This window comes from Equus asinus, chromosome 19 (genome assembly GCF_041296235.1).
Source record: "Equus asinus isolate D_3611 breed Donkey chromosome 19, EquAss-T2T_v2, whole genome shotgun sequence".
In the NCBI taxonomy this organism is placed as follows: Eukaryota; Metazoa; Chordata; class Mammalia; order Perissodactyla; family Equidae; genus Equus; species Equus asinus.
In genome coordinates, this window is record NC_091808.1 from 8,936,256 (window position 1) to 8,959,807 (window position 23,552).

Consider the following 23,552-nt stretch of genomic DNA (forward strand, 5'->3'; position numbering starts at 1 on the left):
AAATTATGTTCCAGATTCACACCATTCAGCGGGAATGAGTTTGAAAGATGGTGACTCTCGCGTAGGCAGCTTTTCAAAATTCTACACTTCGCAGATAAAAATCTCTACCACCCACAAGTGCATGAGCATGGATTTAATAGTTAATAACTTCAGGAAGACAGCAGAGAAATAAGACAATCTAAAAAAAACCACCAAAATAATTTCAAAAGGATTGAAACGCAACTCAGACAGACATGTGGCATTTCTTCTCCTTGCTGCTTCAAAAAGAGAACTCAGGGGCCTGCCTGGTGGCGTAGTGGTTAAGTTCACATACTCTGCTTCAGAGGCCTGGGGTTCACAGGTTTGGATCCCAGGAACAGACCTACACACTGCTCATCAAGCCATGCTGTGGCAGTGGTGTCTCACATACAAAATAGAGGAAGATGGGCACAGATGTTAGCTCAGGGCCAATCTTCCTCACCAAAAAAAAAAAAAAGAAAGAAAGAAAGAAAAAGAAAAAAAAGAACTCAAAACAGCAGCACTGGAATCTCTGCTTCTCAGGAAGACAAAACAAACCTGAGGTCTACAGGCCCCAGGGAAATAAGCTGGGTCTCCACTTCCACCCGAGAGCTCCAGTTTCCCAGAGCTGACACAGACCTCCTGAGTAGAGGAGCAGAGCATGGGACATCAGCTCCATGGCAAAGTTCAGAATCTTAGATTATTTCAAACTTCAGGCTGCCAGCGTTCAACTTGTCATTTACAAGGAAGCTATATAGCTAAGATCTTGCTACCTCGAGATGCACGTAAAATATAAAACCTATATTCATACCAAGCCTTTGTGCACATTTCATTAATTCAGATGTGAAGAAATTCAAAGTTTGGATTCCCACAGCAAATGTAACCTTGGCAAATGCATACACATGTATTTTGTATTACTTCGGATGGCAGTGACCTTCAAACAAACTTAGAAAGAATAAAGCACATTTTAATCTCCACATCTAATTACAAAGTAAAACTCCTAGACAGATGAGAGATAAAGAACTGCCTGCCTTCAGGGATAGTGGAGCTCTTTCTTTGAGACAATTAACAAAAACTGGACCAAGCACTGAAGAAAGTGCTGGAAGAAACAATCCTTACCTGGCCTGAAGGACATGGGCCGGACAACTTAACAGGGTTTCCTCTAAACTCTTATTTCTAACTTGCTAGGATAACCAGCTGTTTGATATTTAAAACTTCATTTCAAATATTTTATAATTTCAAAAAGTACCTTAAATGCTAACCAGATGCAGAATACGCTTAATTTTAGCTCCCACTTGAGGCATCAGAGGAAACATTTGAAGCCATCACAAAATGGATCATCCACTGTAAAACAAATCAAATAATACTTGCTGATGTCAGCTAATATGGAAAATAGTTTGCCCGGTTCTTAGTTCAAGGTTAAAATGCCAATTTCTGGAAGGCCAAGTGCTACTACAATAAGCTAGAAGATTAACAGAAGACTGCAGTGGTTAAGAGGCTTCTGCAGCCAAATGCCCAGGTTCTACCACTTAAAAGCTGTGGCTTTGGGTAAATTATTTGATGCCTGTTTCACCATCTAAAAGAGCCAGTAATAAAACCTCCCTTGCAGAGCTGTCTTGAGTACTAAACGAGGTCATATATGAAAAGTTCTCAGAACAGTGCCCGGCGGATAGCAAGCACTCAATAAGCATTTGCTATTATTAATGTTAAGGTCACTTATTTTACCTTGGCAGCAATCTTTATTTGCTAAACTAGCACCCACACTAAAAAATCTAAAATAACCTTAACACTATGCTGGTACTTTAACCAGTCTCTGTAGCACAATAATAAATGACCTTCCCTCCTCTGGCCTCCTTCCTCTACGCCTCTTGCTAACAAAGTCCAAACTCCTTAGCCAAACACTCAAGTTGCATCATAATCTGTTGGCCCACCCTGGCTTAGCATCTTCCATACTCCTGTAAGAACCCTCTGCTTCAATAAAATTAGTTTCTCACAATCCTCTAAATACACCTTGAACTCACTCAACTAACATCTGAGACTCTATGGTACCAAGCACTGTGCTAATAACACATGTAAAGTTGAAGACACAGTCTCCACCCTTAAAAAGCTCACAGGATACAGCAGAAAAAGAGAGATGTGAAAAACAGTTTCAATAAAATGTAACTACAGTCACAAAGGACAAAGGTAAGGTAGCTGCATGGAGAGGAGTTGATAAATTCTGTTGGTGAAGAAGTCTCCTCCAGGAAGGCTCACAAAAAAAGGCTTGTGAGAGGGGCTGGCCCCGTGGCCGAGTGGTTAAGTTCGTGCGCTCCGCTGCAGGCGGCCCAGTGCTTCGTTAGTTCGAATCCTGGGCGCGGACATGGCACTGCTCATCAGACCACGCTGAGGCAGCGTCCCACATGCCACAACTAGAAGAACCCACAACGAAGAATACACAACTATGTACCGGGGGGCTTTGGGGAGAAAAAGGAAAAAATAAAATCTTTAAAAAAAAAAAAGGCTTGTGAGAAATGCTGAAGGATAAAGAGGAACGCACCAGGCTGAGGAGAGGGTCAGAGGGCACGCTCTGGAGAGCAAACAGTGAAGAGCATGGGCAACGAAATTCTGGGTAATGAGGTGCAGCGGGACTGCTGGGGAGCTGATGGAAGCTAGAAGTTGGAAAACAGGGATAGGCAAGAGAAGTCTTGTACCCAAATCAGAAGCACTGGGGTAAGGCTTTGCCCTGGACCTACCAAAGGATTCTGACCCTAACATGATCAGATTTGAAATTTTACCATGATCACTGCAGAGGCTGGCTTGGAAGGAGAGACTGGAGACTGAGAAACCTGTTAAGACAACTGGAAGGGTCCAGGCAGCAGCAGGGATGAAAAAAAAGGAGACAGATTCAAAATGCAAATTAAGAACAGAATTGTAAGACTCTGTATGGACATAAGAAGAGGGAAAAATCTAGCTTGAGTAATGAAATAAAAGGATGAATGGTGACAACACTTAGGCAGGATAAAGAGTACAGGACCACAAATGCAAAGCCTGGGTCTTTTTTTTTTTAAGATTTTATTTTTCCTTCTTCTCCCCAAAGCTACCCAGCACAAAGCTGTATATATTTTTAGTCGTGGGTCCTTCCAGCCTTGGCACGTGGGACGCCACCCCAGCATGGCCTGACAAGCGGGGCCAGGTCCGTGCCCAGGATGCAAACCTGTGAAACCCTGGGCCACTGAAGCAGAGAGCGCGAACCCAACCACTAGGCCAGCCCCAAAGCCTGGGTCTTTATCCTAAGAGCAATGGAAAGCAGGACAGGGAAATAACCTAAGAAAAGGTAAAAACCTAAACAGATCTTTAACCAGAGAAGGAACCAGAAAATGCCAACAAAGATCCATCCACCCTGCAAAATGCACCAGGCCCAGATGGTTTTAGAGACAGGTAATTTCAATGTTATTTAAACTTTGGGGAGGGGAGCGTTAAAAAAACTTTTCATTTTATTCTATGAGGCTAAATAATGCTGATACCAAATCTGACAAAGACAGAACACACACTCCTTCACATACAGAAATACAGAAGAATTTTTATGAACATAAATGCAAAACCCAGAATAAAAAGATAAAAAATTTAATCCAACATTAGATTAAAAAAATTAGATACCATGAATGCATGGTATACAATGTTTATTCTAAGAATGCAAGCATGGTTCACATTTTGAAATCTGTTCATATATAACAGAATAGAACCAAATCACCATCAGGATAGAAGCCAAAAGGCCCGTTGATCAAGTCAAACACCTTTTTTTAACCTGTAGCAAGTATTACTAGCAAACTCCACTCACCAGGCCAGAGACCCCAGCCCCTCATGTAGCACCCTACCTATACTTGCGAGTTCATCACCAGCCAGTGGCCTCAACTCCAACCTCTAACAATGTGCACTCAACACCCATTCTTAATTAAGACTTCTTAGTAAACTAGGACTAAAAAGAAATTTTTCTAATCTGATGAGATGTATTTATCAAGGAAACAACACCTTTTATGCAGTATTCAGGCCAAGAATAATACATAACTTGAATCTAATCATGAGGAAACATCAGACAAACCAAATGAGGAACATCCCATTTTTTAAAAAAAGACGACTGTATTTGTCAAAAATACCAATGTCATGAAAGACAAAGAAAGGCTTTAGAACTGTTCCAGATTAGAGACAAAAGAAACAGGACAACTAAATACCATGTGTGATCCTACATTAGATCCTGTGCTAGAGGGGAAAAGATGCTAAAGGACATTAATTACTGGATTAACTGACAAACTGTAACAGATGGTAGATATAATCAAAGTTGTATCAATGATAAATTAACTAAGTTGATAACTTATCTTTGGGTATGTAAGAAAATATCCTTATTCTTGGAAAATACTCACTATAGTATTTAGGGGCAATCATGTACGCAGTTTACTCTCAAGCAGTTCAGGAAAAAAGTTTATACGTGTGTCTGGAGAGACAGAGAGAGAGAGACAGAACACAAACAATAAAGAAAATGGGGCAAAATGTTAACAACAGGTAAATCTAAGTAAAGGGTATATGCACTCATGGGCATGTATCCCAAAGAAATAAAAACTTACATTCACCAAAAACCTACACATGAATGTTCATAGCAACTTCATTCCTAATAGTCAAACAGTGAAAACAACTCAGATGTCCTTCCACAGAAGAACGGTTAAACGAGCTGTGGGACCCCCACGCCATGGAACACTACTCACAATAAAAAGGAACAAGCAGTAACCTGGATGAATCGAAAAGAACTATGTTGAGTGAAAAAAGCCGATCTCAAAGGTTATGTACTATATGGTTCCATCTGTACAGCATTCTTGAAATGGCAAATCAGAGAGACAGAGAAGAGTTAGTGGTTGCCAGGAGGCAGAGAGGCAGAGAGGGAGGGAGATGGCTGGAGCTACTGAAAGGGTAGCATGAGAGCTCCTTGTGAAGAACTATTCCGCATCTTGACTGTGGTGGTGGTCACACAAATCTACAGATGTGACAGAACTAAACACACACACACACACACACACAGGAGCACAAGTAAAACTGCTGAAATCGGAACCAGCTGGGCGGATTGTACTGACATCAATTTCCTAGCTGTGGTATTATACCATAGTTGCACAAAAGGAAACTGGGTGAAGTATACACAGGATCTCTCCAGTATTATTTCTTACAAGTGCATGTGATTCTACAAGTATCTCAAAATAAAAAGCTTAATTTAAAAATAAAAAAAAGGAAAAAAGTTAAAAAATAGCAACAGAAATAACTTGTGAATAATGATGAAGCACGAGAGGCATTCCTATTAACCTCAAGAACAGGAAGAGGGTGCCAGCTATGATAGTGTTATTTCACACTGTTCTAAAGGAAGGGCTGACCCCGTGGCCGAGTGTTTGAGTTTGCGCACTCTGCTTTGGCAGCCCAGGGTTTCACTAGTTCAGATCCTGGGTGCGGACATGGCACTGCTCATCAGGCCATTCTGAGGCGGCGGCCCACATAGCACAACCAGAAGGACCTGCAGCTAGAATATACAACTATGTACTGGGGGGGCTTTGAGGAGGAGGAGAAGAAAAAAAAAGAAAGACTGGCAACAGATGTTAGCTCAGGTGCCAATCTTAAAAAAAAAAAATAAAGGAGCTAGTCATTACTATATACAAGAGGTAATACAAATATTAGAAAACAGACAAAATGATCACTTATAAATGAAATCATTGTCTACCTAGAAAATCCAATACAATCAACTGAAAAAGTATTAGAGTATGAGTTCAGTAGTGTCCAAATACAATATGTAAAAATTAATAGCCTTTTTACTATACTCCACTAATAATCAATTACAAAACTCTGTATAATACAGAACTTTGTTCTATTTTTTATTTTTTAATTCTTTATATAAATCATGTACATTTTTTAAATATTTCAAAATTTTCCCCAGGAACATAATGACTATGCATCTGTAATAAGCTTCTCCAAAACAACATATTCTTCAGTTCTCCCACTGAGCACCATATTTGTTATTCTTTTTTCTTTTTTTTTGAGGAAGATTAGCCCTCAGCTAACATCCACACCCATTTTCCTCTACTTTATATGTGGCCCGCCCACCACAGCATGGCATGCCAAGCGGTGCCATGTCTGCACCCAGGATCCAAACCAGCGAACCCTAGGCCACTGAGAACCAGAATGTGTGCACTTAACCATTGTGCCATTGGGCCGGCCTCTTTAATTCATTTTGTAATCTCAGCTTGTCAGGTAAAAGATCCAATTGGCTGAACAACTGAATAGAAGAGAACCTCATCATTCTATGAAATTTTTATCTGAATCACAATGAAATTTTCTCCCAAAACAAAGCCTTCCCTGACCGCCCAATGTAAGAACCAGTGGTCCTCAACTGGGGGCAATTTTGCCCCTCCTCTCCCCCAGGGACATAGGGGAATGTCTAGAGACATTTTTGACTGTCACAACTGGGGAAGGTACCATAGTATCTGAAGGGCAGAGGTTCTGGCTGCTGCTAAATTCCTACAATGCAGAGCACAGGTCTCTTCCCCCAACAAAGAATTACCCAGTCCAACATGTCAACGGTGCTGAGGCTAAGAAACCAGGATCTAAATAAATCTCCGCCAGTCTCCTTCTAGCCCAGCACATTATTTTATTTCCTTCTTAGGAAACAGGCAAGGTAGAAGAGAGTGAGTCAAAGTCTTTATAACACTGATAGGAAAAACAACTGTCAATCTAGAAATCTCTATACAGCAAATACATCTTTCCAAAACAAAGGCAAGGGGCCAGCCCTGTGACTGAGTGGTTAAGTCCACACACTCCACTTTGGTGGCCCAAGGTTTTGCCAGTTCGGATCCTGGGCGCAGACCTAGCGCCACTCACCAAGCCATGCTGAGGTGGCATCCCATATACTAGAGCCAGAAGGATCTACAACTAGAATACACAACTACATACTGGGGGGCTGTGGGGAGAAGAACAAGGGGGAAAAAAAGACAGGCAACAGATGTTAGCTCAAGTGCCAATCTTAAAAGAATTTTTTTTAAAAAGGCAAAATACAAACTGTTTCAGGTATGTGAAAGCTGAAATAATCATCACCAGCAAATCTCACTACCAGAAATGTTAAAGGAAGCCCTTAAAGCAAAAAGAAAATAACAGAAGCAAACTATTCCAGAAAATTAAAGGAAAGGGAACACTTCCCAACTCATTCAAGGTTGCCACAATTACTGATACCAAAACAAAAAGAAATTACCAAAAAAAAACACTTCAAACCAATATCTGTAATAACCATAGATGCAAAAATTTTTAACAAAATTTAGGAAATCAATACCAAAAATAAATAAAAAGAATAATACATCAGGACCAAGTAGGGTTTATCTCAGGAATGCAAGGTTAGTTCTACTATTTGAAAGTCAATGTAATTCACCATATTAACAAACTAAAAATGAAAAAACATATGATCATCTCAGCAGATTCAGAAAAAAGCATTTGACAAAAATCCAACTTAGTTTCTGATAAAAATTTCCAACAAACTCGGAATAGAAGGAAACTTCCTCACTGACAAAGAGCATATACAAAAAGCCTACAGCTATCATCACACTTCACAGTGAAAAACTTAATGCTACCAGACCGCAAGCTGCTGCTGGGCCCACGGTCTCCAGCGCATGGGTCAGTGCAGGGGGCGCCCGGACTTCCCGTGGACGTGCTTGGGGACACAGTTGGAGCTCCAGCACCCAGCTCTGCGGCCCGGGGGGAGGCTCCAGGGGCCCGCACCTCCCTGGCAGGGAAAGCCTCTGCTCGCCATTAGCAGGGAGGCCCCACCCAGAATCCAGGACAAAGGAAAGCTCCCGGCAGGCGGATTCCCCGGCATGGCACCAGACCGCCAGCTGCAGCTGGGCCCACGGTCTCCAGCCCTGCACGGGTCAGTGCAGGGGGTGCCTGGACTTCCCGTGGACGTGCTTGGGGACTGGGTGGAGCTCCAGCACCCAGCTCTGCGGCCCGGGGGGACACTCCAGGGTCCCGCACCCACCCAGCAGGGAGGGCCTCTGCTCGCCATTGGCGGGGAGGCCCCGCCCAGCATTCGGAACACCAGGAAGCTCCCTAGAGCAGAATTCCCCACAAGGCAGCAGCTTACCAGCCACCGCCAGGCCCACGGACTCTGGCCGTGTCCCAGACAAGGCAAGGGGCTCCCAGAGATCCCGTGAGAGTGGAGTGGGGCAGAGTGGAGCTCCGGTGAAACGGCTACGTAGCCCAGGGGGGAACTCCAGGTTCCTACAGCAGCCTCAGCAAAACCCTCTGCACAGCACTAGTGGAGAGGTCCCAACTGGCAATCGCAAGGCAGGAAGGACCTGGGGCAAAAGTAGCACAGCTAGGTGAGCTAACGACAGACTGCAGAAGATACCCATAGGTCTGCTGGGACCTATAGCGGACAAGTGTGATCTTGTGGGCTCTGTCAGGGACAAAGCTGCGATTATAGGTGATCCTGCTCCCAGCTGTTGGGAAAGCCCACAACACCGCTGCAGACCACAAGGAGGGAGCACGTCTAAGTGGGCTGCAGCAGTAGGCACCAGCAGCCTGAGGCCCCCTTGCGATTGCCCCCACAACCGACAAGGGACCCCACAGGACCAGTGAGACTACGAGGAGGGTTCCAGGTCCAGTCAGTAACAGCTGACAGGGTTCCTGGTTGGTGCAGTCTAAACAGCTGCCCCCTCACCACACCAGTCGCAACAAGTGGAAGCAGCGACTAAACTCTATCTCTACACAGAGGCACAAATCCACGCCATCAAGCAGTATGAAAAAATATACTAAATCTCCAGAACAGAAGGAAAACGATAAGCACCCAGAAAACAATCCCAAAGACAATGAAATCTATAACCTAAATGACGATGATTTCAAAACTGCCATTATTAAAAAACTCAACAAGTTAAAAGAGAATTCAAATAGACAACTCAATGAGTTCAGGAGCTATGTCACAAAAGAGCTTGACACTATAAAGAAGAACCAATTAGAAATACTGGAGATGAAGAACACAATGGAGGAGATTAAGAAAAATCTGGACTCTCTGAACAGTAGGGTCGATAATATGGAGGACAGAATTAGCAATTTGGAGGATAGGAATATAGAAATACAGCAGATAGAGGAGGAGAGAGAACTGAGACTAAACAGAAATGAAGAAAATCTCCGAGAATTAACAGACTCAATTAGGAGATGCAACATAAGGATTATAGGTATACCAGTGGGAGAAGAGAAGAAGGGGGCAGAAGGCCTGATCAAAGAAATAATAGCTGAGAACTGTCCAAACTTGGGAAGAGAGATGGAATTTCATGTGACAGAAGCCAATAGATCTCCAAACTTTATTAATGCAAGAAGACCAACCTCAAGGCATATAGTAGTGAAACTAGCAAAAGTCAACAACAAAGAGAAAATACTAAGGGCAGCCAGGCAGAAGAAAATAACTTACAAAGGAAACCCCATAAGGCTATCAGCAGATTTCTCAGGAGAGACATTAGAGGCTAGAAGAGATTGGAATGAAATATTCAAAACTCTGAAGGACAAAAACCTGCAGACAAGAATACTCTACCCAGCGAAAATATCCTTCAAATACAATGGAGAAATAAAAACTTTCCCAGATAAACAAAAGTTAAGGGAGTTCATCGCCACAAAACCTCCTCTTCAAGAAATGCTCAGGAAGAACCTCATTCCTGAAAAATCAAAAAAAGGAAAGGGGTTACAAAATCCAGAACAAAGGAGATAAGCAGGACAATAACACAAAGTAACAGCTCTCCATCAGGACAAAATGCAAAAGAACCGGAAAACAAGGGATAAAATGGCAACAGTAGGCCCCCACGTTTCAATAATCACTCTAAACGTGAATGGATTGAACTCTCCAATCAAAAGGCACAGAGTGGCAGGATGGATCAAAGAACAAGATCCAACAATATGCTGCCTCCAGGAAACACACCTCAGCCCCAAAGGCAAACACAGACTCAAAGTGAAGGGATGGAAGACAATACTCCAAGCTAATGATGAACAAAAGAAAGCAGGTGTTGCCATACTTATATCAGACAAAGCAGACTTCAAAGCAAAACAGATAATGAAAGACAAAGAGGGGTAGTATATAATGATAAAAGGGACACTCCACCAAGATGACATAACACTTATAAATATATACGCACCTAACACAGGAGCACCAAAATTCATAAAGAAACTATTAACAAAACTAAAAGGAGACATTAACAGCAATATAATAATAGTAGGGGACCTCAACACCCCATTAACACCAATGGACAGATCATCCAGACAGAAAATCAACAAGGAAATTATAGAATTAAATGAAAGATTAGATCAGATGGACCTAATAGATATATGTAGGACACTTCATCCAAAAACAGCAGGTTACACATTCTTCTCAAGCACGCATGGAACATTCTCAAGGATAGACCATATCTTGGGAAACAAAGCAAGCATCAATAAGTTCAAGAGGGTTGAAATAATATCAAGCATCTTTTCTGATCATAATGCTATGAAACTAGAAATCAACTACAAGAATAAAGCTGGGAAAGGGCCAAAAATGTGGAGACTAAACAACATGCTACGGAACAAACAATGGATTATTGAAGAAATCAAATATTATCTGGAGACAAATGAAAATGAAAACACACCGTACCAAATTATTTGGGACGCAGCAAAGGCAGTCCTAAGAGGGAAATTGATTGCAATACAGGCTCACCTCAATAAGCAAGAAAAATCTTACATAAACAACCGCAAACGACACCTAACAGAATTAGAAAAAGAAGAACAAAGCCCAGAGTCAGTAGAAGGAGGGAAATAATAATAATTAGAGCAGAAATAAATGATATCAAAACAAAAAAGACAGTAGAAAGGATCAACGAAACAAACAGTTGGTTCTTCGAAAAAATTAACAAAATCGACAAACCCTTAGCCAGACTCACTAAATAAAAAAGAATGAAGTCTCAAATAAATAAAATTAGAAATGAGAGAGGAGAAATCACAACACATACCGAAGAAATACAAAGGATCATAAGAGAATACTATGAAAAACTATATGCCAACAAATTGAACAACCTAGAAGAAATGGATAAATTCCTAGACTCATACAACCTACTCAAACTGAATCAGGAAGAAATAGAGAATCTGAAGAGACCAATCACAAGTAAAGAAATAGAAACAATAATCAAAAACCTCCCCAAAAATAAGAGTCCAGGACCAGACGGCTTCTCTGGAGAATTCTACCAAACATTCAAAGAAGATTTAATACCTATCCTTCTCAGACTATTCCAGAAAATAGAGGAAGATGGAGCACTCCCTAATACATTCTATGAAGCCAACATCACCCTGATCCCCAAACCTGACAAGGACAACACAAACAAGGAGAACTACAGACCAATATCACTGATGAACATAGATGCAAAAATCCTCAACAAAATTTTGGCAAACCAAATACAGCAATACATCAAAAAGATTATACACCATGATCAAGTGGGATTTATACCAGGGACACAGGGATGGTTCAACATCCGCAAGTCAATCAACGTGATTCACTACATTAACAAAATGAGAAACAAAAACCACATGATCATCTCAATAGATGCAGAGAAAGCATTCGACAAGATCCAACATCCATTTATGATAAAAACCCTCAATAAAATAGGTATAGAAGGAAAGTACCTCAACATAATAAAGGCCATATATGACAAACCCACAGCCAACATCATACTCAATGGACAAAAACTGAAACCCATCCCTCTCAGAACAGGAACAAGACAAGGGTGCCCACTTTCACCACTCTTACTCAACATAGTACTGGAGGTTTTGGCCAGAGCAATTCGGCAGGAAAAAGAAATAAAAGGAATCCAAATAGGCAACGAAGAAGTAAAACTCTTGCTGTTTGCAGACAACATGATCTTATATATAGAAAACCCCAAAGAATCCATAGAAAAACTATTAGAAACAATCAACAACTACAGCAAAGTTGCAGGGTATAAAATCAACATACATAAATCAGTAGCATTTCTATATGCTAACAATGAACTAACAGAAAAAGATCTCAAGAACTCAATCCCATTCACAATCGCAACAAAAAGAATAAAATACCTTGGGATAAATTTAACCAAGGAAGTGAAAGATCTATACAAGGAAAACTACAAGACCTTCTTGAAAGAAATCGACGACGACATAAAGAGATGGAAAGACATTCCATGCACATGGATTGGAAGAATAAACATAGTTAAAATGTCCATACTACCTAAAGCAATCTACAGATTCAATGCCATCCCAATCAGAATTCCAATGTCATTCTTTACAGAAATTGAACAAAGAATCCTAAAATTCATATGGGGCAGCAAAAGACCCTGAATTGCTAAAGCAATCCTGAGAAAGAAGAACAAAGCTGGAGGCATCACAATCCCTGACTTCAAAACATACTACAAAGCTACAGTAATCAAAACAGCATGGTACTGGTACAAAAACAGATGCACAGATCAATGGAACAGAATTGAAAGTCCAGAAATAAAACCACACATCTATGGACACCTAATCTTTGACAAAGGAGCTGAGGGCCTACAATGGAGGAAAGAAAGTCTCTTCAACATATGGTGCTGGGAAAACTGGACAGCCACATGTAAAAGAATGAAAATCAACCCTTCTTTTTCACCATTTACTAAAATAAACTCAAAATGGATCAAAGACCTAAAGATTAGGCCTGAAACAATAAGTCTTCTAGAAGAGAATATCGGCAGTACACTCTTTGACATCAGCTTCAAAAGAATCTTTTCAGACACCATAACCCCTCACATGAGGGAAACAATAGAAAGAATAAACAAATGGGACTTCATCAGACTAAAGAGCTTCTTCAAGGCAAGGGAAAACAGGATTGAAACAAAAAAACAGCCCACTAATTGGGAAAAAATATTTACAAGTTATTTATCCGACAAAGGGTTAATCTCCATAATATACAAAGAACTCACACAACTCAACAATAAAAAATCAAACAACCCAATTACAAAATGGGCAGGTGACATGAACAGACATTTCTCCAAAGAAGATATACAGATGGCCAATAGACACATGAAAAGATGCTCATCATCACTAATCATCAGGGAAATGCAAATCAAAACTACACTAAGATATCACCTTACACCTGTTAGAATGGCAAAAATATCCAAAACTAAGAGTGACAAATGTTGGAGAGGCTGTGGAGAAAAAGGAACCCTCATATACTGTTGGTGGGAATGCAAACTGGTGCAGCCACTAGGGAAAACAGTATGGAGATTCCTCAAAAAGTTAAGAATAGAAATACCTTATGACCCAGCCATCCCACTACTGGGTATCTAGCCTAAGAACCTGAAATCAGCAATTCCAAAAGTCCCATGCACCCCTATGTTCATCGCAGCATTATTCACAATAGCCAAGTCATGGAACCAACCTAAGTGCCCGGCAACTGATGATTGGATAAAGAAGATATGGTATATATATACAATGGAATACTACTCAGCCATAAAAAAGGACGAAGTCGTCCCATTCACAACAACATGGATGGACCTTGAGGGTATTATGTTGAGTGAAATAAGCCAGACAGAGAAAGACGAACTCTGTATGACTCCACTCACAGGTAGTAGTTAACATATGGACAAAGAGAACTGATCGGTGGTTGCCAGGGGAAAGGGGGGTGGGAGGAGGGCATTAGGGGTGAAGTGGTGTACCTACAACATGACTAATAATGATGTACAACTGTAATTTCACAAGGGTGTTAACTATCATAACCTTAATTAAAAAAAAAAAAAACTTAATGCTGTTTTCCTAAGATCACAACAAGACAAATACATCTGCTCCCACCACTTCTACTTAACACTGTACTGGGAATTACAGCCCGTGCAATAAGAAAAAAATTGAAAGTTAGAAAGGAAAAAGTAAAATTGTATGTATTCACAGATGACATAATCTTTATGTAGAAAACCCAATGGAATCTATAAAAAAGCTATTAGAATAAATGAGTATAGTCTGGTTGACAGAGAAGATCAGTGTACAAAAATCAATCTAGCAAGTCAAAAATATAAATTAAAAAACCACCATTTCAATAGCATCAAAAAACATGAAATACAAAGGGACAACTATGACAAAAGGTGTACAAGATTTGCCCAGTGAAAACCACAAAATATTGCTGAGAGAAATTGAAGAAAACCTAAATAAATGGAGACTCCAAAGCATGTTCATGGTTTGGAAGACTCAACATTGTTAAGATGGAAATCCCCGCCCCCCAACTGATCTACAGATTCAGTACAACCCCAAATTCTCAAGCAGACTTTTTGGAAAAGCTGACAAGCTGATTCTAAAATTAACATAGAAATGAAAAGGACCTCAAAAAGCCAAAATCTGGAAAAAGAATAGCAAGGTTGAAGGACTTACGCTATCTGACTTCGTCTTATAATAAAACTACAGTAATCAAATCAGTGTAATATTATCATCAAGATAGACAAATTGATCAATGGAACAGAAAAGAGAGCCCAGAAATAGAAATATAAGTAGATTTTCAACCTAGGTACAACCCAGGTACAAGGCAATTTAGTAAAGGAACAGTCTTTTCAACAAATAGTTCTAGAACAATTAGATTCCGTAAGTAACAAAATGAACTTTGATCCATACCTTGCACTATACATAAAAAGTAGCTCGAAGTATATCATAGATCAAAATGTAAAACCTAAAATTAAAACTTCAAGAACATAAGAGAATATCTTTGTGATATTAACTTAGGCAAAGATTTCTTAGATAAAGCAACAAAAGCACAATTCATAAAAGAAAAAGTTATAAATTGGACTTTATTAAGAATTTCTGTTCTTCAAAAGACACCGTTAAGAGAATAAAAAGAGACTGAGAGAAAACATTTGCAAATTCTGTGTCTGAAAAAGGACTCACCTCCAGAATATATTAAGAACTTCTAAGCTCAGTAATAAGAAAACACGGAACCCAATTAAAAATGGACAAAAGATCTGAACAGACACTTCACCAAAGAAGTTACAAGGATAGCAAATAAGTTCATGAAAAGATGCTCAGCATCACTAGCCATTAAGGAAATGCAAAGTAAAACCAGAACGAGATCCCACTACATATCTATTAGAATGCCTAAAATGTAAAAGACCGACCATACCAAGTGTTGACAAGGATGTGGAGGAACTGGATCTCTTATACACTGCTGGTGGTGCAAGAGTACAGCTACTCTGGAAAATTGTGATGGTTTCTTTAAAAGTTAAGCATATGCCTATCATATGATTCAACCATTCTACTCCTCGGTATTTAACCAAAGAAACAAAAGTATATGTCCACACAAAGACTTGTACACAAATTTTCATAGCAGCATTATTTGTTACCAACTAAAAACTGGAACCAACCAACATGTCCATCAAATAGGTCAATGTATTAGTAAACTGTGTACAGCCATTCAAAGGAATATTACTCAGCATTAAAGAGGAATCAACTACTGATAGACTAAAAAACACTGATTAATCTCAAAATAATTATGCTGAGTGAAAAAAGCCTAAGTACATACTATACGATTCCATTTATATAAGATTCTAGGAAATTCTAGGAAATGAAATTAATATATAATGACAGAAAGATGAGTGGTTGTCTGGGATGCGGGTCAAGGAGTCAGGGATATGAGGAAAGCTTCGGGGGTGATGGATATGTTCACTGTCTCGTTTCTGATGAGAGTCTCATAAGTATACACATACGTCAAAAGTTTACAAATTGTACGCTTTAAATATGTACAGTTTATAGTATGTCAACCATAGCTGAAATCAGCTTTTAAAAAATATGGTCTTAACCAACAATTAATAATCCTTCATAATACAAATGGGACCCTAATTCATTCATTTAAAATTATTCCTTGTCAATAATGTGTATTTTAGCCATAAAATTCATAGGCCATCCTTACTTCCAAATTATTGAGTGAGTGATTTGAAATGGCAAAATTCAATAAATCATAAAGAAAACTGTCTTATTGGAGCAAAACATCTCTGAACAATTCAAATATTTTTTCATTTTAAAAACTTAAAATAACTAAAAAGAATACAAACCATGTAACTTGTTGATTTTATTTTAAGTAGGGTTAAACAAAAATGCCAACGTGCTGTTACCTCCTCCCTGGTATAGCTGCCACTATGGTTTCATACTCAACCCTTTAAAACTGATGACAGCTGACGATGGCGAAGAGAGAAAGGAGCAACTATTTCCCATGTGGAGAAATGTTCTCTAAGTGAGGTCAAGTTAAACAGCAAGGTTTGCGGCTTCTCTCTGAATCCCGCAGCACCCCGACAACCACGACAAACCTCTCTTCTTCATCAAAGCCTAATGGGAAATAGAAACAACCCGATTTCATTACAGAAAGCCTGCAGAGGAACCTGCCTCCTCTTGGTTTGGGTACCCAAGCTCTCAAGTCTACCAGACACTCCAACAACTACTTTCCTTCATTTGAAAGATTTTTAAGCCACAGGGAACAGGTAACTTCCTACTATATCAGCCTACATCATTACTTGCCCTTTTCTTTATTGTCCCTATAGTATTTATGTTGATGTTCTCAGGCCCAGAGTTCTCACGCCCAGGTTCCAATTTCACTGAATTTAAAGTAGCATGCTGCAGGAATCAGACAGACATGGGTCCATCTTTGGTTCTAAAACTTACTGCCTTATGACTTAAGTAAACTCCCTGAGCCTCAATTTTATCATCAGTAAACGAGTCAAATCACCTTTCTCATTGGACATGAATTGGTATTAAATGATATATGCATGTGAATTACTTGACACATAGGAGGGTCTCTAAAAATTATAATCCCCTTCCTCCTCTTTATTTTCTAACAGGAAGGCATTTTCTGAGGGCAAAGTACCTCAGCAGCCCTTATCCCCAGGTGATTTCATCAGAGACATTTTCAAGGTACTTTGTGCCATATGAAAGTCTTTTCCCGCCAGTATGAACACTGTCTCTTGTCTGCCACCATTAGTGTATCCCATTATGAATGTATTTAAAACCAATGAACTGTACACTTAAAAATGGTTAAGATGGGAAATTTTATGCTATGAGTATTTTACCAAAATAAAAAAAATGGGGAAAACAGGTAGTTTTTTAAACTAACAGTTGACTAAACTGATCAATTCTAGCCTCAGCACGAGAGTTAATCACATAATTGTAACTCTGGGGCATCTGGTTCTTGCTGTGGTTCCAAATGAAACGCCATCTGAAAAGTCCTTGTTGTCAAATCGTTCTATCTCCTGTCAAATGACACAAAGGAGCATCTTGTGCAGTTCCACCACCGCCCTCAGTCTAGTGAAGACAACAAGAATTCTGGCCAAGTTTCCCCAACATCACCAATAATGGCACAGACGGCTGGACTTCAGAGGGATCTCGGACCCAGCCCAGGCCCATAGTTTGATTCGTATATGGGCTCGGAAGTATTTCAACGAAAATGAACTTTTTTTCCCACAGCAACTCCCCCAAAATAAGAAATTTTTTGAAGGTTAAAATAAAAGGACATTCTAAAAACTGGATTCTATAAGGCTGGTCCTACATTATAGGAAAACAAAGTCTAGGATAAGTGGGGAAACTGCAAATAAGTTTACAAATCTTCCTCACACAAGAAAACGCTCTCACACTTTTTTTGCCCTTAAACTACTGAGCCATCTCAAAATCATTTCCAGTGCAGTGTCCAAGACCAACCGGTCCATAGGCATTCTGAGATGAGCACTATAAAATGTAATATAAGAATGATTCTTTCAAAAACATTTAGCAGCAATAAAACACAAATAAGCATAAACCTTTGCCTCAAAATAAATCAGCTAACCTAAAAAGTTAATGCATTAGGTTTTTCACTTTTGATTGCTTTTTCATTAGATTTTCATCAAAATGTGCAGAGGAACCCAAGCACACGTGCCAGGGGCAAATACATGCAATAAAGAGAGCGTTAGGAAAAGGTGAGCACGTCTCAACTCTGACCGCAAAAGTGAAAGAACTCTTCGACTCCAGAGGGACCAACGTAAATTTGATTAATATAATTAAGGCTCTGAATCGACGAAGTTCAAAATTTTGTGTGGAGCCACCTTTCAGGCAATGAAAGTCATGAACACAATCAATCCATCAGCAAATATTTCCTAGGCATTTCATGCGCCTCAGCATTGTGCTGTAGGGATACGGAAACCAGTTTCTGTGCCCTAGTGGCACTTCTGGTCTAATTAGAGGACAGAGGATTAAATCGCAACATGTAAGCAGGCCGAAGCAGAAAAGGCACCCAGGAGTTGAAAGACCAGAGCTCGAGTCCCAACTCTGCCCCTACTCACCAGATGTCTGTCCTTGGGCAAATCACTGAAACTTCTCCAGGACTCTACTTTCTCATCTATAATAAGAGAAGGTTGGACAGGATGATTTCTAAGGCCTCTTCCCCTCTGGGTCTACTAATCCAAGCTGAAAGAAAAGGGAGAGGAACTAGGCCTAAAGACTTGGCAGGATTTGAACTGACTGATGCGAGAAGGAAGGACATTCTAGGAGAGGAACATGAAGATAAAAACAGACACATCTCGTAGGATTTCACTTATAGGAGACATCTAGAGTAGTCAAAATCACGGAAACAGAAAGTAGACGGGTGGGTGCCAGGAGCTGGAGGGAAGGAGAAATAGGGAGCTGTTCAATGGGTACAGAGTCTAGCTTTGCAAGACGAAAAAGTCCCAGAGATCTGTTACACAACAACGCAAATATAGTTAACACCACTGAACTGTACAGGTAAAAATGGCTAAGAGGGCAAATTTTATATAATGTATTTTTCTTAACCACAATTAAAAAGAATGAATCACAGAAATTAGTGCCCTAGCAGTCACACTGATGCAAAAATATTTCAAATCAACGAACCAGTAGTGTCAATCCTAATCCCTAAAATTCTTCCCCCAATTTAAAAAAATATGTGGACACAACTTGCTAGTGGGACAGGGAGGCTGCCCCAACCACAGTAAAGCTGAGCAAGCATGCTGAGAAAATGAGGAAAGAAGACAACAAACACTAAGCAACGGCAGAAATACAAAGCAGGCTACTCAAACACAACCTACTTGTGTCATCCCCACCTGCAATCCAGCCTAAATCTCTAAATAAAATCAGGTAGAGGCTTCTCTTTACTCCAAGGATAAAGAAAAATTCCTCCAGGCCCCTCTCCCACCAGATTCTTCTACGCTCTCCCTGCTACACACAGAAAGCTGTACCTTAAGTCCCCAGTCCCCTCCCCAAACCCTGCCATCACAGGGTGCTTGCCCTTGGCTGTTTGCTCTGACTGAACACTCCCCCTTTCCTGAGCACCTTTCAGATATCAGTTCAAACGTCACTTCTGTGACTTCTCTAACTCAAACACAATCACAGTTGCAGTTCTACATTCATGTGATTATTTGGTACCATCTGCTGGGGACAGGGACCACGCATGCATTCACTCCTCCCCATTTCCAACGCCAACCACAGCGCCTAGTACCAAGTAAGCACTCAAACACTTGTTGAGTAAGTGAATAAACGGGCACTAAACCTGTAAGAAAGCAATAAAACATAGTAAGAGGTCTCCTTAAGAGTCTGTGCATCCTCACAAATGAATCTTTGGAGGAGGCCCAAAGCAATTGAGCCAAAAATCCCTATTCAACTCTTTAAAAAAAAAAGTCAATTCAGATGCCTGTATAAATTTCTCTGGCCCTTCTATGTCACTAGGCAAATGCTGAGCATCAAAGACCGATAAGTTAAAGGCACACACACCCCACAGATAAAGCAAAGCTACTAGCTGCTGAGTAACTGTTGCTCTGGTATTCCCTGATACAGCGCCTGCTACATGGGAAGGACTCTGGAAATATCTGTCAAATGAATAAAGAACAACATTTCACAAGACTCAAGTATGTATGAAACAGTAACTAACTGTGGTGTCTCATATGAAAGTAAGACCAACTGCAGAAGGAAAGGAAAGAAGCTCTACATAGCAAAGCCCTCTGCCAGTAGCCTCATTATTTTAGATCTCAAAAATGAAAAATGCCAGACATAATTGGGCTAAGAGTGAAAGAAATAGATACTGCAATCAAATGACCTTAGAGCTTTAAACAAAGGCTACAAAATGTCACATGGACTATTTCCCAAACCCTTAAGAATGTAAGGAAAGAAATTATTTAGGATTCCCTGTCCCCTCCAATACAAATATCAGTTTTATTTATAGTTTAGAAAGAAATCAAGAGATAAACAGTATCTATACTTTAGAAATATAATCCATAAACGTATTCCTGAAAACTCCAGCCCATAGTGATCTCTCCTCCGATTTTGCATTTAAACAAATGCTATTTTATATTTTCTAATAGTTTAATATGTGCCGTCTCTTGTTTCTTATATATCTTTTCAGGTGCAAATAACACTGTAGGTGCTTAACAAGTACTTATAGAACTGAAATGAAATTACACTGCTTTGAATAATGGATTTTGATATATAAACTCTTGTGTTTTATTCCCAAATAATGCCATCCCCGAAAATTCTTCATATGCCTCAGTTTTAGCTCTATCGTCACTGGATTAAATATAAAGTCGTTACCCAACAATGCTCAAATAAGGCTTGGTGTTTTCTTAATATTGTTCCTTCAACTCAATTAAAGGAGGTTTTCAGTCCCTTATATTTCCATATAAATTTTAGTTTGCCAATTTCTGAAAAAAAGCCAGCTGGAAATTTGATAGAGATTATATCGAGTCTGTTTTCGAATGTAAACCAGAGGTATTAACAACACCTGGCCTACTTTCTTCCATGTAGCAAATTTCACTAGAAATTCTTCCCAAACCTACTGAATCCCAGGGAGAGTTCCTCTGTAGAAAATTAGAAGACACCACATCTAAACTACAGACTACTACCCACACGTCACTAAACACTGGAACGCTACTTCCATGGAAAAGGATCAAAGCGTCGAATTAGATGAGTCTCACAAGCAACCAAGCAGATAAAGTATATCGCTTTGGAAAGCGCAAAGCAGCAAGCAAACATCAAGTATTACAGTTAAGAGGCTGCCGTCCCAGGCTCCTGAGGCGCCCCATCCCTGCCAGTCCCAAACATCCGGATCAGGACCCAGAAGCACGCGCCCACAGGTGACCCGAGCCCCGGGAGGCGTCCTCTCTACAGCAGCTGGCTCTCTAACTCCGGTTTTCCTCCCCGCGCACCACGCTGGGCTCCAGGGGCGGGCCGGCGGGGCCTGGGCACGAGGAGCCGGGCCTGCGAGGCCGGTCTGCGGGGAACGGGGGGCGTGAGGTGGGCAGGTGCGACGCCAGGAGCGGAGGGCCCTCGGCCGGCGCAGCCGCCGCAGGTGCCCCGCGAAGCGCCGCGGAGCCCTGCCGGCCAGCCCAGGGGTCGGTCCTGGGAAAGGGTCGAGGTGGGGCGCGCGGGACGGGGGCGGGAGGGCCTCACCGTTGCTCCCGGGAGGCCGGCGGCACCGCGGTCCCTCAGTTGCTAAGGAGAATGCTCTTCCGGGTCACGGGCGCGGCGGTACAGAGAGCAACGGTGGCCGGAAGGGGCCAAGAGCGATGCGCAGGGCGAGTGCGCGGCGGAGGCGGTGGGCGCGCCTAGTTCCGCTGCGGCGGGGGCGAATGGCTGGGGCTGGTGGCTCTACCCGGGTAGTTTCTGAGACACCTTCCTTCCCGGCGCGGGCCGTCTTCAGCCCCCTGCACCGGGGCCAGCCACCGGCGGACGCCCTCCCGCCCAGCCCAGGCCCTTCGAGCTGTGCTCCGCGGGGCCCACTCTCACCCCGCAGGATCCGCCAGCCCTGAGGCGTCTCGCCCCGCTTCTTGCCCCCGGGTGTAGCCACGCCGGCTCTTTTTTGTGACACCGTTTTACTCGTTCTTTCATTTACGGAACACCTGCTCCGGGCTAGATGCAGGGCTGGCACTGGGGATACAGAGATGGGCAACCCAGGCGTGGTCCCTGCCTTCAGAATGCACAGGCTGGTGGGAGGGCAGGCGGGCAGCGTCCTGCATACGGGGATGGGCAAATCAAGGAAGCTACAGGAGCCTGCGCAGGGGGCCTACCCAGACACGGTGGGGAAAAATGGATGGTGGAGAGACACATCAACCAAGTAAAAGGGTAGGGCAGAGAGTAGGCTCGGTGGGGAAACCCACTGAAAAGTCACTGTGGCCTGCCCAGGAAAGGGTGTAGAAAAAAGAGAATGGTTAAGGATGGAACCTAGAAAACACCAATATTGTAGGTGTGAGCAGAGGAAAAGAAACCTCCAACTACAGCCAGAATGTTCAGTTGAAGGACTACAGAGGTGACAGGAGGAGAGGAAAGAATTTCACTAACGGGGTGGTCGCCAGTGTCAAATGCTGTGGAGATCAACTGCCCAATGGTGACCATGGAAAAATCAAAATTCAGGAACACACTTTCAAAGTCGACAGTGGCTTGAATCTGTGTGGTGAAGGAGTCCACCTCCATATGCTCCATATGGAAGCAAGGAAAAGAGATAGATTAAATTTTACTGAATGCCTTAATGTTTTAAAAAGCACTGTCATGGTATTTGCAAATTTCAGGATTCCTTTACTAATAACTGAGATCCTTAAAGGTAGAAAATATTTATTTAACCTTGCATCTACAGTGCCTGCCACACACAGTCCTCAATCAATGTTTATTTAAAGAATGAACGAACCCATGAGCCTTTGGTTTTCATTGTTCACACAGGTCCCTTCAGAACCATCAGCAAAACTGTGATGTAGGCAAACCTTGTTTATTCAAACTGTGGAGGATGGAAGAAGCCCAGCGGGGGCAGGAGGCCGAGGGTGGTGGAGGTCCAGGGATTCAGTGGGTGGGAGAAGGCCCAATGGAGCCAGGGATGGGAAGACCCAGAAAAGGAAAAAAACAAAAGATTAAAAACATAAAAGATGAGGGCTGGCCCGGTGGGGCAGCAGTTAACTAAGCAGTTCAGATCCCGGGTGCAGACATGGCACTGCTTGGTACGCCGTGCTGTGGTAGGGTCCCACATATAAAGTAGAGGAAGATGGGCATGGACGTTAGATCAGGTGATGAACAATAAGTTCATCAGGCAGATCCCATTTTAACTGGACAGCTGGCATGGAGTATGGTGTCAGCCGGTGAAGCCTGCAGGGCTGGGTGGACATATCCCTAACTCCTGTAAGTGGAGTGAGATCTGGGCTTCCTAATGTGGACCAAAGGAAAACCACATACTCTAGACTGACAAGTGAGAGGCTCGCCCCACCAGCATACCTCCAGTCCATTCCCATTATAACAAGTATTACAATAAGCTCCCCCAAAAAGAGAAATATGCTTCTTCTCTGAGAGACTATAAATCTATCCACAATGGATGTGGCCAGCTGTCTATGGGAGTAAACCATGAAATTCTAAATGTGTGGCTGAAGAGTTTAGGAACACCCAAAATGATGAGGATCCAGGCTGCTCCTGCCCCAGGGAGAAGCCCAAGGCGTCCTGCCCTACATCCTCTGGGAAGCATAGGACATCCCGACTTAATCCAATCTGATTTCTTATCTAAAGTTATAGGACCA

General features: G+C 41.7%; 1 protein-coding gene across 11 annotated transcripts in view; it reads right to left on the bottom strand.

Moving 5' to 3' along the window:
• The window catches only part of DIS3L2 (DIS3 like 3'-5' exoribonuclease 2), a 345,001-nt gene extending 323,416 nt beyond the window's left edge, over positions 1 to 21,585 (bottom strand). For 3 of the 11 annotated variants that reach the window (XR_011495509.1, XM_070489409.1, XM_014862521.3), the window contains exons 1-2: positions 21,451 to 21,545; positions 18,339 to 18,394 (exon numbers count right to left, since the gene is read on the bottom strand). The gene's annotated coding sequence lies outside the window, so the exon portion shown is untranslated. Of the gene's footprint in view, positions 1 to 1,246; positions 1,342 to 18,338; positions 18,395 to 21,043 lie in introns of all 11 variants that reach the window. The other 8 variants (XR_011495510.1, XM_070489410.1, XM_014862524.3 and 5 more) reach the window with 6 other exon arrangements.
• Between the last annotated feature and the right edge of the window lie 1,967 nt (positions 21,586 to 23,552).